The sequence below is a fragment of the Scyliorhinus torazame genome, chromosome 23 (genome assembly GCF_047496885.1).
Source record: "Scyliorhinus torazame isolate Kashiwa2021f chromosome 23, sScyTor2.1, whole genome shotgun sequence".
NCBI lineage: Eukaryota > Metazoa > Chordata > Chondrichthyes > Carcharhiniformes > Scyliorhinidae > Scyliorhinus > Scyliorhinus torazame.
In genome coordinates this window covers 15802392-15813652 of record NC_092729.1, presented here as the reverse complement: position 1 = coordinate 15813652, position 11261 = coordinate 15802392, and the positions used below count along the sequence as shown (strand labels likewise).

The window sequence follows — 11261 nt, the reverse complement described above, 5'->3', positions numbered from 1 at the left end:
GACAGGGAGAGAGGGGGACAGAGAGAGGGGGGAACTTTTTGGGAGAGGGCGACAGAGAGAGTGACACAGAGAGAAAGACGTAGACAGTGAAAGAGAGGGATAGAGTGAGAGGACACTTTGAGAGCAACAGGGACACAGAGGGAGAGAGGGACAGAGAGAGGTGGGCACACGGAGAGAGTGAGGGACACACACAGAGAAAGAGGTACACAGCGGTCAGGATCTGAGGTTTCGGGGACGTGAGTGGGTCAGGATGTGAGGGATAGGGGACATGAGGGTGTGATGGTGTGAGGGTGCCAGGACGTGAGGCAGTCAGGACATTAGGGTTATCAAACTGACCGTTTTCATTCAATCCAAATTGTTTCTTTATAAATTCTAATCTCAGGAATTAACATCAGAAGATTTCAGTGAAAAATCTGTCCGTGAACAACAAGTAAAATATGAAGTGAAACTTTGCAATGAGCTTTGTTTGTCTGGCCAGGAATCTTCTCTCTAAATGGGAGCAGAAATGAAGTTGTGTTTAACTCACATTCTGTGATTTCTTGCTGGTTTTTACTCATTCTATGGAAAGCCTTCCTCAGGCGACAGACGAATGGTCATTCCCAACATGTCAGAAATTCAGAGGGAACAAATGTGAAACAAAGACAGAAATAACGACAGGACATTGTGAATCTGTTGTTATCTGCTGAATTAACATAACCATCGACAGGACAAGTGTTACCTTTGCAGACACAGGAAACACACCGAGGGGGACATTCCTGACAGAAAGTCGGGGGTGGGGACTGCACACAGGTCACTGAGGAGATCTCAGTCCAAACTGTTTCTAATCATTTCCCAATACTATTTTAAATTATGATTCAATCCTATTGGGAGGGGAGTGAGTGAGAGAGAGATGTGGCAGATGCAGTATAACATGGATAAATGTGAGGTTATGCACTTGGGTAGAAAAAATAAGAACGTCCCTGTCTAATAATTACATTTAATCCAATTTTTTCCGGCCTGCTCAGTGAACAACACTGGTGTGGGGAAGGCCAAGGTTTCGCTGAAGTCACATTCTGTGTGTGTGGGGCTGAGCAGCAAGGAGATCAGCATCTCTTGTCACTCATTTACATGTCAATAGAGAGCTGTCCTCTGAGACAGACATTCCACACATGGCAGAGACTAGGGGTGGAGTCTGCTCACAGCTCACTGAGGATATATCTGTGTCTGAGGGACTTCAGTTCACAAACCAAAAACCCACGACACTGAAAACATTACCCCTCTGCTTCAGTGTGTGTGTGTGTGTGTGTGTGTCGCTGGGTGTGTCAATCTGTCTGTTTTGAGCTGTGCATTTTGGGTGTTGACATGTTGCTGATTGGCTCGAGATTGGAAATGTTGGACTCCTGTTGTGCTGTTTTGTATTTTTTTTTAAATGTTCCTGTTATTGTCTTTATAACCAATTTTATCTCCTTTTTTTCTCCAGAGGCATCTTTATTTGGAAAACTGGAAGGAGGTCGGGAATCCTGTGAGGAGGACGAGGGAGTGTGAATTCTTCCCGAGGGAGCGCTGGCTGAGGCCTGTTCCGCAGGCTTCACCCGGGTTATTACCCTGACTGAGGTTTCATTTTAATATTGGAGGGATCAAAGAGAGTGAGGGAGGGAGACATAAATATGTATAAGAGGTACAGAGAGACAGCAAGAAACACAAGAGAAGGGGATTTTCACAGTAACTTCATTGCAGTATTAATGTAAGCCTAATTGTGATAATAAAAAGATTTTGAGTATTAATTGTCTCTCAATCTTTTTTAACCTCTGGTTGAAAGCTGTGACTTATTTGTATTCGGATGTTGCTGAGGAGTTGTAAAACTGAAAAGGGGACCCTGGGCTCTCGCTGTATTAAATAGTTTCAATCTTTTCCAGTGGTTTAGTTAATTTTCTCCCTCTTTTTCCCAGGAATTTGAATTTTGAAAGACTGCAATGTGAGCAGGAATCTTTGGACAAGTGGATGGACTGAGGCCTACTCCACAGGCCGCACTCACGTGAGTTGTCTCTTTATTGCCTCCCCGGCCTTGCACTTAGACACAAACACATTAACCCTTTGGTGGGCGGCAAAGAGTAAAATACAAATCTGGAATATGAAGCTGTCTAATTTTGTTCCAAAATGACAGGGGTTATATTGATTCTGAGCGTCCCAGCGGTGGGGGGGGGGATGATGGGGGTGGGGGGGGTGGGGCATTTCACTGTTTCAGCCAATCTCTGCAATCTGGGAGAGAGAGCGAGAGAAATCTCAGATCAGAAACTCTGAACTCACTTTTGAAAGTGGTCATCATTTGTTGGGCTCTCCCTGTGCCCAGGTTGCCTGCAGAATTCACAAAATTAACGATAGTGGGGTCACTTTTAAAATGAATCCATTGACTGTAAAGTAATCTCGATTGCCCGGAATTAAAGTCCCTTAACTTGAAGCGGGTATAATTCTGGAATGAAGCCTGTGTTTTAGGCCGAGACACAAGTTTTTTTTTTAGAAAATACAGCACAGAACAGGCCTTTCGGCCCACAATGTTGTGCCGAACCTTTGTCCTAGATTAATCATAGATTATCATTGAATTTACAGTGCAGAAGGAGGCCATTCGGCCCTTTGAGTCTGCACCGGCTCTTGGAAAGAGCACCCTACCCAAACTCAACACCTCCACCCAACACAAAGGGCGATTTTGGACACTAAGGGCAATTTTTCATGGCCAATCCACCTAACCTGCACATCTTTGGACTGTGGGAGGAAACCGGAGCACCCGGAGGAAACCCACGCAGACAAGGGGAGGATGTGCAGACTCCGCACAGACAGTGATCCAAGCCGGAATCGAACCTGGGACCCTGGAGCTGTGAAGCAATTGTGCTATCCACAATGCTACCGTGCTGCCCTTAAGAACAAATAAATCTACACTATATCATTTAACCGTAATCCATGTAACTATCCAATAGCTGCTTGAAGGTCCCGAATGTTTCCGATTCAACTACTTCCACAGGCAGTGCATTCCATGCCCCCACTACTCTCTGGGTAAAGAACCTACCTCTGACATCCCTCCTATATCTTCCACCTTTCACCTTAAATTTATGTCCCCTTGTAATGGTTTGTTCCACCCGGGGGAAAAGTCTCTGACTGTCTACTCTTATCTATTCCCCTGATCATCTTATAAACCTCTACCAAGTCGCCCCTCATCCTTCTCCGTTCTAATGAGAAAAGGCCTAGCACCCTCAACCTTTCCTCATAAGACCTACTCTCCATTCCAGGCAACATCCTGGTAAAGTATGAGGGTGAAATTAAATTTGCAGGAGGTCATTTGAATTCAGTTTGCTGTGGTTATGAATGTTGGATTCCTGTGTGTGACCCTGTCTCTCTTTCTTTCTCCTTCCCAACTATTAGAATGAGAGTGAGAAAGAGAGAGAGAGTACAGAAAGAGTGTGAGGCTGGGGGGTAATGGAGATTAGAGAGAGGGAGAGGAGAAAGAAAGAGAGGGTGGAGGGAGAGGGAGGTCGTGAAAAAGAGAGGCTTTCTCTCCCTTTCTGTCTTCTTTCCATTCTTGCCTCTCTCTCTCTCTCTGTCTCCCCTGCTTTCTGCCTCTATCTGTCCATTTCTCTCCAGCTTTTTAGTGTCTCTTTAAACCTTTAATCGAAGAAAACCACCCCACAAACTGCAATGGGGAGTCTCATCACATCTTTCTGGGGATACCCTGATTAGGGAAATAAATAGAAATAAATGCTGGGAGGGTGATGAGGGATAACGAGGGAGACAGAAATATGAATGAGAGGGATAGAGAGACCGAATGAGATAGCGAGAGAGAGAGAAAGAGAAACACAAGGGAAGCGGGAACTATCTCTCAATCGTTTTTATTCTGTGGTTTATAACTGAGATTATTGTAGGTGGATGTTGCTGAGAGTGTGTGTAACTGAGAGGGGGAATCTTGGCCTCTTGCTGTGCTACAAGTTTAAACATTTTCCTGCGTTTTAGTTAATTTTCTCCCTCTTTTCCCCAGGAATTTGAACTTTGAAGACTGCAGTGCGACCATGAATCTTTGGACAAAGGCTATTCTCCAGAGGACAAGTGGATGGACTGAGGCCTACTCCACAGGCCGCACTCACGTGAGTTGTCTCTTTATTGCTGCCCCGGCCTTGCACTTAGACACAAACACATTAACCCTTTGGTGGGCGGCAAAGAGTAAAATACAAATCTGGCATATGAAGCTGTCTAATTTTGTTCCAAAATAACAGGGGTTATATTAATTCTGAGCGTCTCAGGTATTTGTGGTGGGGTAGGGGGTAGGGGGCGGGGGGGGGGGGATTTCACGATTTCAGCCACTCTCTGCAACCTGGTAGCAAATGTAAACGACACTCAACACTGCCGACTGCACCTTCTGGGATCTTTCTGTGTGCCAATGGATTTCGTTTTAGAAAGGTTTTTCTTCATTTTAAGAGGCAGTTTAACTCTTTCAGAAACTGAAGGGACTTCTCCAGGGATGTTCCAATCCACACATGACACGGCGGTGGGGGTGGGGTTGTTAGGTGCAGTGGGGAATGGGGCACCCAGCAGTAGTGAGGGTGGGAGGGAGGAAGGACAGTGTCCCATCGGTTAGGTCCAGATAGCTGCCGCTGTGGGATCTTGCTGTTCACTCAGCAACAGTGACCACAACTCTTACAATAAAATAGCTCTCCCAGTGTTTGCGTGGGTTTCGCCCCCACAACCCAAAGATGTGCAGGCTCGGGGGACTGGCCACGCGGAATTGTCCCTGAATTGGAAAAAATGAATTGGGCACTCTAAATTTATAAAAATAAATAAATAAATCTACAGTCCCTACTTCTTAAAAAAAAACAATGAAATAGCTCACAGACTGCAAAGTGGGTTTGAAGGTCTCGAATGTTAAAGTTTTAAACTTGAGTGGTTGCGAACGAGGGAGTTAATGAAACCTTCCTGCTGCACTGACGGGATATTCAGCCAGATCTCATAGCCGCTGAGAGAGAAATCCACCATCAGAAACTCGGAACTCAATTTGGAAAGTGTCACCATTTTGGGGATCTCCCCGTGCACAAGTTGCCTGCAGAATTCCGGAAATGAACCAACAGTGGGGTCACTTTAATAATGAATCCATCGACTGTAAAGTAATCTCGAATTATAGTCCCTTAATTTGAAGCGGGGATAATTCTGGAATAAAGCCTGTGTTTTAGGCCGAGATTTAAATGTGAGGGTGAAATGAAATTGACAGGGGGCCATTTGAATTCAGTTTGCTGTGGTAGTGATTGTTCGATTCCTGTGTGTGACCATCTCAGTCTCTCCATCCCTCTCAGTCTCTCACCCTCTCAGTCTCTCTCACCCTCTCAGCCTCTCTCTCCCTCTCAGTCTCTCTCACCCTCTCAGTCTCTCTCCCTCTCAGCCTCTCTCTCCCTCTCAGTCTCTCTCTCCCTCTCAGTCTCTCACCCTCTCAGTCTCTCACCCGCTCTCTCCCTCTCAGTCTCTCTCCCTCTCAGTCTCTCACCCTCTCAGTCTTTCCCTCCCTCTCAGTCTCTCCCTCTCTCTCTCCCTCTCAGTCTCACCCCCTCTCAGCCTCTCCCTCCCTCTCAATCTCTCACCCTCTCAGTCTCTCTCCCTCTCAGTCTCTCTCTCTCCCTCTCAGTCTCTCCCCCTCTCAGCCTCTCCCTCCCTCTCAATCTCTCACCCTCTCAATCTCTCCCTCTCAGTCTCTCCCTCTCTCTCTCTCTCCCTCTCAGTCTCTCACCCTCTCAGTCTCTCCCTCTCAGTCTCTCTCCCGCTCAGTCTCTCTCTCCCTCTCAGTCTCTCTCTCCCTCTCAGTCTCTCCCCCTCTCAGCCTCTCCCTCCCTCTCAATCTCTCACCCTCTCAATCTCTCCCTCTCAGTCTCTCCCTCTCTCTCTCTCTCCCTCTCAGTCTCTCACCCTCTCAGTCTCTCCCTCTCAGTCTCTCTCCCTCTCAGTCTCTCTCTCCCTCTCAGTCTCTCTCTCCCTCTCAGTCTCTCACCCTCTCAGTCTCTCTCGCCCTCTCAGCCTCTCTCACCCTCTCAGTCTCTCTCCCTCTCAGCCTCTCTCTCCCTCTCAGTCTCCCTCACCCTCTCAGCCTCTCTCCCCCTCTCAGCCTCTCTCACCCTCTCAATCTCTCGCCCTCTCAGTCTCTCTCTCCCTCTCAGCCTCTCCCTCTCAGCCTCTCCCTCTCAGTCTCTCTATCCCTCTCAGCCTCTCAGTCCCTCTCAGCCTCTCTTTCCCTCTCAGTCCCTCTGCCTCTCAGCTTCTCTCTCCCTCTCAGTCTCTCTCTCCCTCTCAGCCTCTCTCCCTCTCAGTCTCTCTCTCCCAGTCTCTCACCCTCTCAGTCTCTCGCCCTCTCAGTCTCTCTCTCCCTCTCAGACTCTTTCTCCCTCTCAGTCTCTCTCAGCCTCTCTCCCTCTCAGTCGCTTTCTCCCTCTCAGTCTCTCTCTCCCTCTCAGTCTCTCTCACCCTCTCAGCCTCTCTCACCCTCTCAGCCTCTCTCCCTCTCAGTCTCTCTCTCCCTCTCAGTCTCTCTCGCCCTCTCACCCTCTCAGTCTCTCTCCCTCTTAGCCTCCCTCACCCTCTCAGCCTCTCTCCCTCTCAGCCTCTCTCTCCCTCTCAGTCTCTCTCCCTCTCTGTCTCTCTCTCCCTCTCAGCTTCTCTCTCCCTCTCAACCTCTCAGTCTCTCTCAACCTCTCAGTTTCTCTCCCTCCTGAGACAGTCGATTTGAAAATGTCCTGAGACAGCCCTGTCCTGTCCTGAGACAGTCGATTTGAAAATGTCCTGAGACAGCCCTGTCCTGTCCTGAGACAATCGATTTGAAAATGTCCTGAGACAGCCCTGTCCTGTCCTCAGACGGTCGATTTGAAAATGTCCTGAGACAGCCCTGTCCTGTCCTGAGACAGTCGATTTGAAAAAGTCCTGAGACAGCCCTGTCCTGTCCTGAGACAGCCGATTTGAAAATGTCCTGAGACAGCCCTGTCCTGTCCTGAGACAGTCGATTTGAAAATGTCCTGAGAGAGCCCTGTCCTGTTCTGAGACAGTCGATTTGAAAACGTTCTGAGACAGCCCTGTCCTGTCCTGAGACAGTCGATTTGAAAAAGTCCTGAGACAGCCCTGTCCTGTCCTGAGACAGTCGATTTGAAAATGTCCTGAGACAGCCCTGTCCTGTTCTGAGACAGTCGATTTGAAAATGTCCTGAGACAGCCCTGTCCTGTCCTGAGACAGTCGATTTGAAAATGTCCTGAGACAGCCCTGTCCTGTCCTGAGACAGTCGATTTGAAAATGTCCTGAGACAGCCCTGTCCTGTCCTGAGACAGTCGATTTGAAAATGTCCTGGGACAGCCCTGTCCTGTCCTGAGACAGTCGATTTGAAAATGTCCTGGGACAGCCCTGTCCTGTCCTGAGACGGTCGATTTGAAAATGTCCTGGGACAGCTCTGTCCTGTCCTGAGACAGTCGATTTGAAAATGTCCTGGGACAGCCCTGTCCTGTCCTGAGACAGTCGATTTGAAAATGCCTCCAGAGGGAAAGAGACGGGGTGTGGGAGAAATTCCCTGTCTCACTCTTCCCCACCGCATCCCCCTCCCCTCACCGAGCCTCCCTCTCCAGCTATTTCCCTCTATATTTCCTCTTCCAATAAAATGATAAAAACACCAATGTGATTTGTCGTTATTTGAATGGGGAGGCTGGTGGGGGTGGGGAATGTGTGTGTGTGTGTGGGGGTGGGGTGTGTGTGTGGGGGGGGGGGGTGCGTGTGGGGGGGTGGTGTGGGGGTGGGATGTGTTTGTGTGGGGGTGGGGTGTGTGTGTGTGTGGGGGGGGTGGGGAATGTGTGTGTGGGGGGGGGGGTGTGAGGGAGGGGTGTGTGTGTGTGTGGGGGGTGTGGAATGTGGGTGTGTGGGGTTGGGGTGTGTGTGTGGGGGTGGGGGTGGGGTGTGTGGGGGTGGGGGTGGGGGTGGGGGTGGGGGGGGCTGTGGGGGGAGGGGTTGTTCAGAGAGCCGCAGGATCTGGGCTGGGCTCCTGTCTCCATCATGTTTATTTTCTGTGGGATCCTGCTGTGCGCACTGCAACATGTAACCATGAACGTGTCGACGTCCATCATGTTGCCGAGGAGCTGGAATTGAAGTTGTAAATGTGAGGCTGTGTCAGGGACTGTTTCTAATCCCGGAATATCTCCTGTGCTGAAGACGGACTGATTAGTGAAGTGATGGTGATGGGGAGGGGGGTGCGTGTGTGTGGGGAGAGGTGGGGGGTTAATTCAGCTCGCTGAGTTCTCCAAAGTCTCCAGTCCCCCCCCCCCCCCCCCACCCCCCACCCCTGCCCCACTGCCAGTGGAAAGAGGGGCTTCCATTCAATCAGAGAATTTCCCAATCGCACGGTGCCCGTGTGTAACTGTGATTAATGTCACGGTTCCTTATGAAAGCCCAGCGGACCATTTGAATCAACTTTTACTGAGTTTCTGCTTGTCCCATTCTCAGTCTCTCTCCCTCTCTCAGTCTCTCTCGCTCTCTCTCAGCCTCTCTCCCTCTCTCTGTCTCTCTCTACCTCTCTCTGTCTCTCACCCCCACTGTTCCTCTCCCTCTCAACCTCTCTCCCTCTCAGCCTCTCTCCCTCTCAGACTCTCACCCTCTCTCCCTCTCAGCCTCTCTCCCTCTCAGCCTCTCTCCCACTCAGCCTCTCTCCCTCTCAGCCTCTCACCCTCTCTCCCTCTCAGCCTCTCTCCCTCTCAGCCTCTCACCCTCTCATCCTCTCTCCCTCTCAGCCTCTCTCCCTCTCACCCTCTCTCCCTCTCAGCCTCTCACCCTCTCTCCCTCTCAGCCTCTCACCCTCTCTCCCTCTCAGCCTGTCTCCCTCAGCCTCTCAGCCTCTCTCCCTCTCAGCCTCTCACCCACTCAGCCTCTCACCCTCTCTCCCTCTCAGCCTCTCTCCCTCTCACCCTCTCTCCCTCTCAGCCTCTCACTCTCTCACCCTCTCACCCTCACTCCCTCTCAGCCTCTCAGCCTCTCTCCCTCTCAGCCTCTCACCCTCTCACCCTCTCTCCCTCTCAGCCTCTCAGCCTCTCAGCCTCTCTCCCTCTCAGCCTCTCACCCTCTCTCCCTCTCAGCCTCTCTCCCTCTCACCCTCTCTCCCTCTCAGCCTCTCACTCTCTCACCCTCTCACCCTCTCTCCCTCTCAGCCTCTCAGCCTCTCTCCCTCTCAGCCTCTCAGCCTCTCTCCCTCTCAGCCTCTCACCCTTTCTCCCTCTCAGCCTCTCACCCTCTCTCCCTCTCAGCCCCTCACCCTCTCTCCCTCTCAGCCTCTCTCCCTCTCTCCCTCTCAGTCTCTCTCTCCCTCTCAGTCTCTCTCGCCCTCAGCCTCTCTCCCTCAGCTTCTCAGCCTCTCTCCCTCTCAGTCTCTTTCCCTCTCAGTCTCTCCCTCTCAGTCTCTCACCCGCTCAGTCTCTCTCCCTCTCAGCCTCTCTCCCTCTCAGCCTCTCTCCCTCTCAGTCTCTCTCCCTCTCAGTCTCTCACCCTCTCAGCCTCTCTCCCTCTCAGTCTCTCTCCCTCTCAGTCTCTCTCCCTCAGCCTCTCTCCCTCTCAGTCTCTCTCACCCTCTCAGTCTTTCTCCCTCTCAGTCCCTCTCTCTCTCCGTCTCTCTCCCTCTCAGTCTCTCTCTCCCTCTCAGTCTCTCTCCCTCTCAGTCTCTCTCTCCCTCTCAGTCTCTCTCCCTCTCAGCCTCTCTCTCCCTCTCAGTCTCTCTCCCTCACAGTCTCTCTCTCCCTCTCTGTCTCTCTCCCTCTCAGCCTCTCACTCCCTCTCAGTCTCTCTCCCTCTCAGTCTCTCTCTCCCTCTCAGTCTCTCTCCATGTCAGTCTCTCTCCCTCTCAGTCTCTCTCTGCCTCTCAGTCTCTCTCCCTCTCTGTCTCTCTCCCTCTCTGTCTCTCTCCCTCTCAGTCTCTCTCCCTCTCTGTCTCTCTCCCTCTCTGTCTCTCTCCCTCTCAGTCTCTCTCACCATCTCAGTCACTCTCCCTCTCAGTCTCTCTCCCTCTCAGTCTCTCTCACCCTCTCAGTCTCTCTCCCTCTCAGCCTCTCTCTCCCTCGCAGTCTCTCACCCTCTCAGCCTCTCTCCCTCTCAGTCTCTCTCCCTCTCAGTCTCTCTCCCTCTCAGTCTCTCTCCCTCTCAGTCTCTCTCCCTCTCAGTCTCTCTCACCCTCAGTCTCTCTCCCTCTCAGTCTCTCTCCCTCTCAGTCTCTCTCACCCTCTCAGTCTCTCACCCTCTCAGTCTCTCTCTCCCTCTCAGCCTCTCACCCTCTCTGTCTCTCTCCCTCTCTGTCTCTCTCCCTCTCAGTCTCTCTCCCTCTCAGTCTCTCTCCCTCTCAGTCTCTCTCCCTCTCAGTCTCTCTCCCTCTCAGCCTCTCTGTCTCTCTCTCCCTCTCAGTCTCTCTCCCTCTCAGTCCCTCTCCCTCAGTCTCTCTCACTCTCTGTCTCTCTCCCTCTCTGTCTCTCTCCCTCTCAGTCTCTCTCTCCCTCTCAGTCTCTCTCACCCTCTCAGTCTCTCTCCCTCTCAGTCTCTCTCTCCCTCTCTCCCTCTCAGTCTCTCTCCCTCTCAGTCTCTCTCCCTCTCAGTCTCTCTCTCCCTCTCAGTCTCTCTCCCTCTCAGTCTCTCTCCCTGTCAGTCTCTCTCCCTCTCAGTCTCTCTCACTCTCTGTCTCTCTCCCTCTCTGTCTCTCTCCCTCTCAGTCTCTCTCTCCCTCTCAGTCTCTCTCATACTCTCAGTCTCTCTCCCTCTCAGTCTCTCTCTGTCTCTCTCCCTCTCAGTCTCTCTCCCTCTCAGTCTCTCTCCCTCTCAGTCTCTCTCCCTCTCAGTCTCTCTCTCCCTCTCAGTCTCTCTCCCTCTCAGTCTCTCTCTCCATCTCAGTCTCTCTCCCTCTCAGCCTCTCTCCCTCTCTGTCTCTCACCCTCTCAGTCTCTCTCCCTCTCCGTCTCTCTCCCTCTCAGTCTCTCTCCCTCTCAGTCTCTCTCCGTCACTCTCCCTCAGTCTCTCTCCCTCTCAGTCTCTCTCCCTCTCAGTCTCTCTCCCTCTCAGCCTCTCTCCCTCTCTGTCTCTCACCCTCTCAGTCTCTCTCCCTCTCCGTCTCTCTCCCTCTCAGTCTCTCTCCCTCTCAGTCTCTCTCCGTCTCTCTCCCTCTCAGTCTCTCTCCCTCTCAGTCTCTCTCTCTCTCCGTCTCTCTCCCTCTCAGTCTCTCACCCTCTCAGCCTCTCTCTCCCTCTCAGTCTCTCTCCCTC

General features: G+C 51.4%; 1 long non-coding RNA gene across 2 annotated transcripts in view; it reads left to right on the top strand.

Annotated features, from left to right (window-relative positions):
* The first annotated feature begins 1142 nt into the window (after positions 1-1142).
* LOC140399568 (uncharacterized) overlaps positions 1143-11261 on the top strand; it is a 600283-nt gene continuing 590164 nt past the window's right edge. Inside the window, exons 1-4 of one of the 2 annotated variants that reach the window (XR_011937722.1) lie at positions 1143-1296; positions 1460-1593; positions 1929-2014; positions 4004-4109. This is a non-coding gene — a long non-coding RNA (uncharacterized lncRNA). The remainder of the gene's footprint in view (positions 1297-1459; positions 1594-1928; positions 2015-4003; positions 4110-11261) is intronic. The other variant, XR_011937723.1, reaches the window with a different exon arrangement.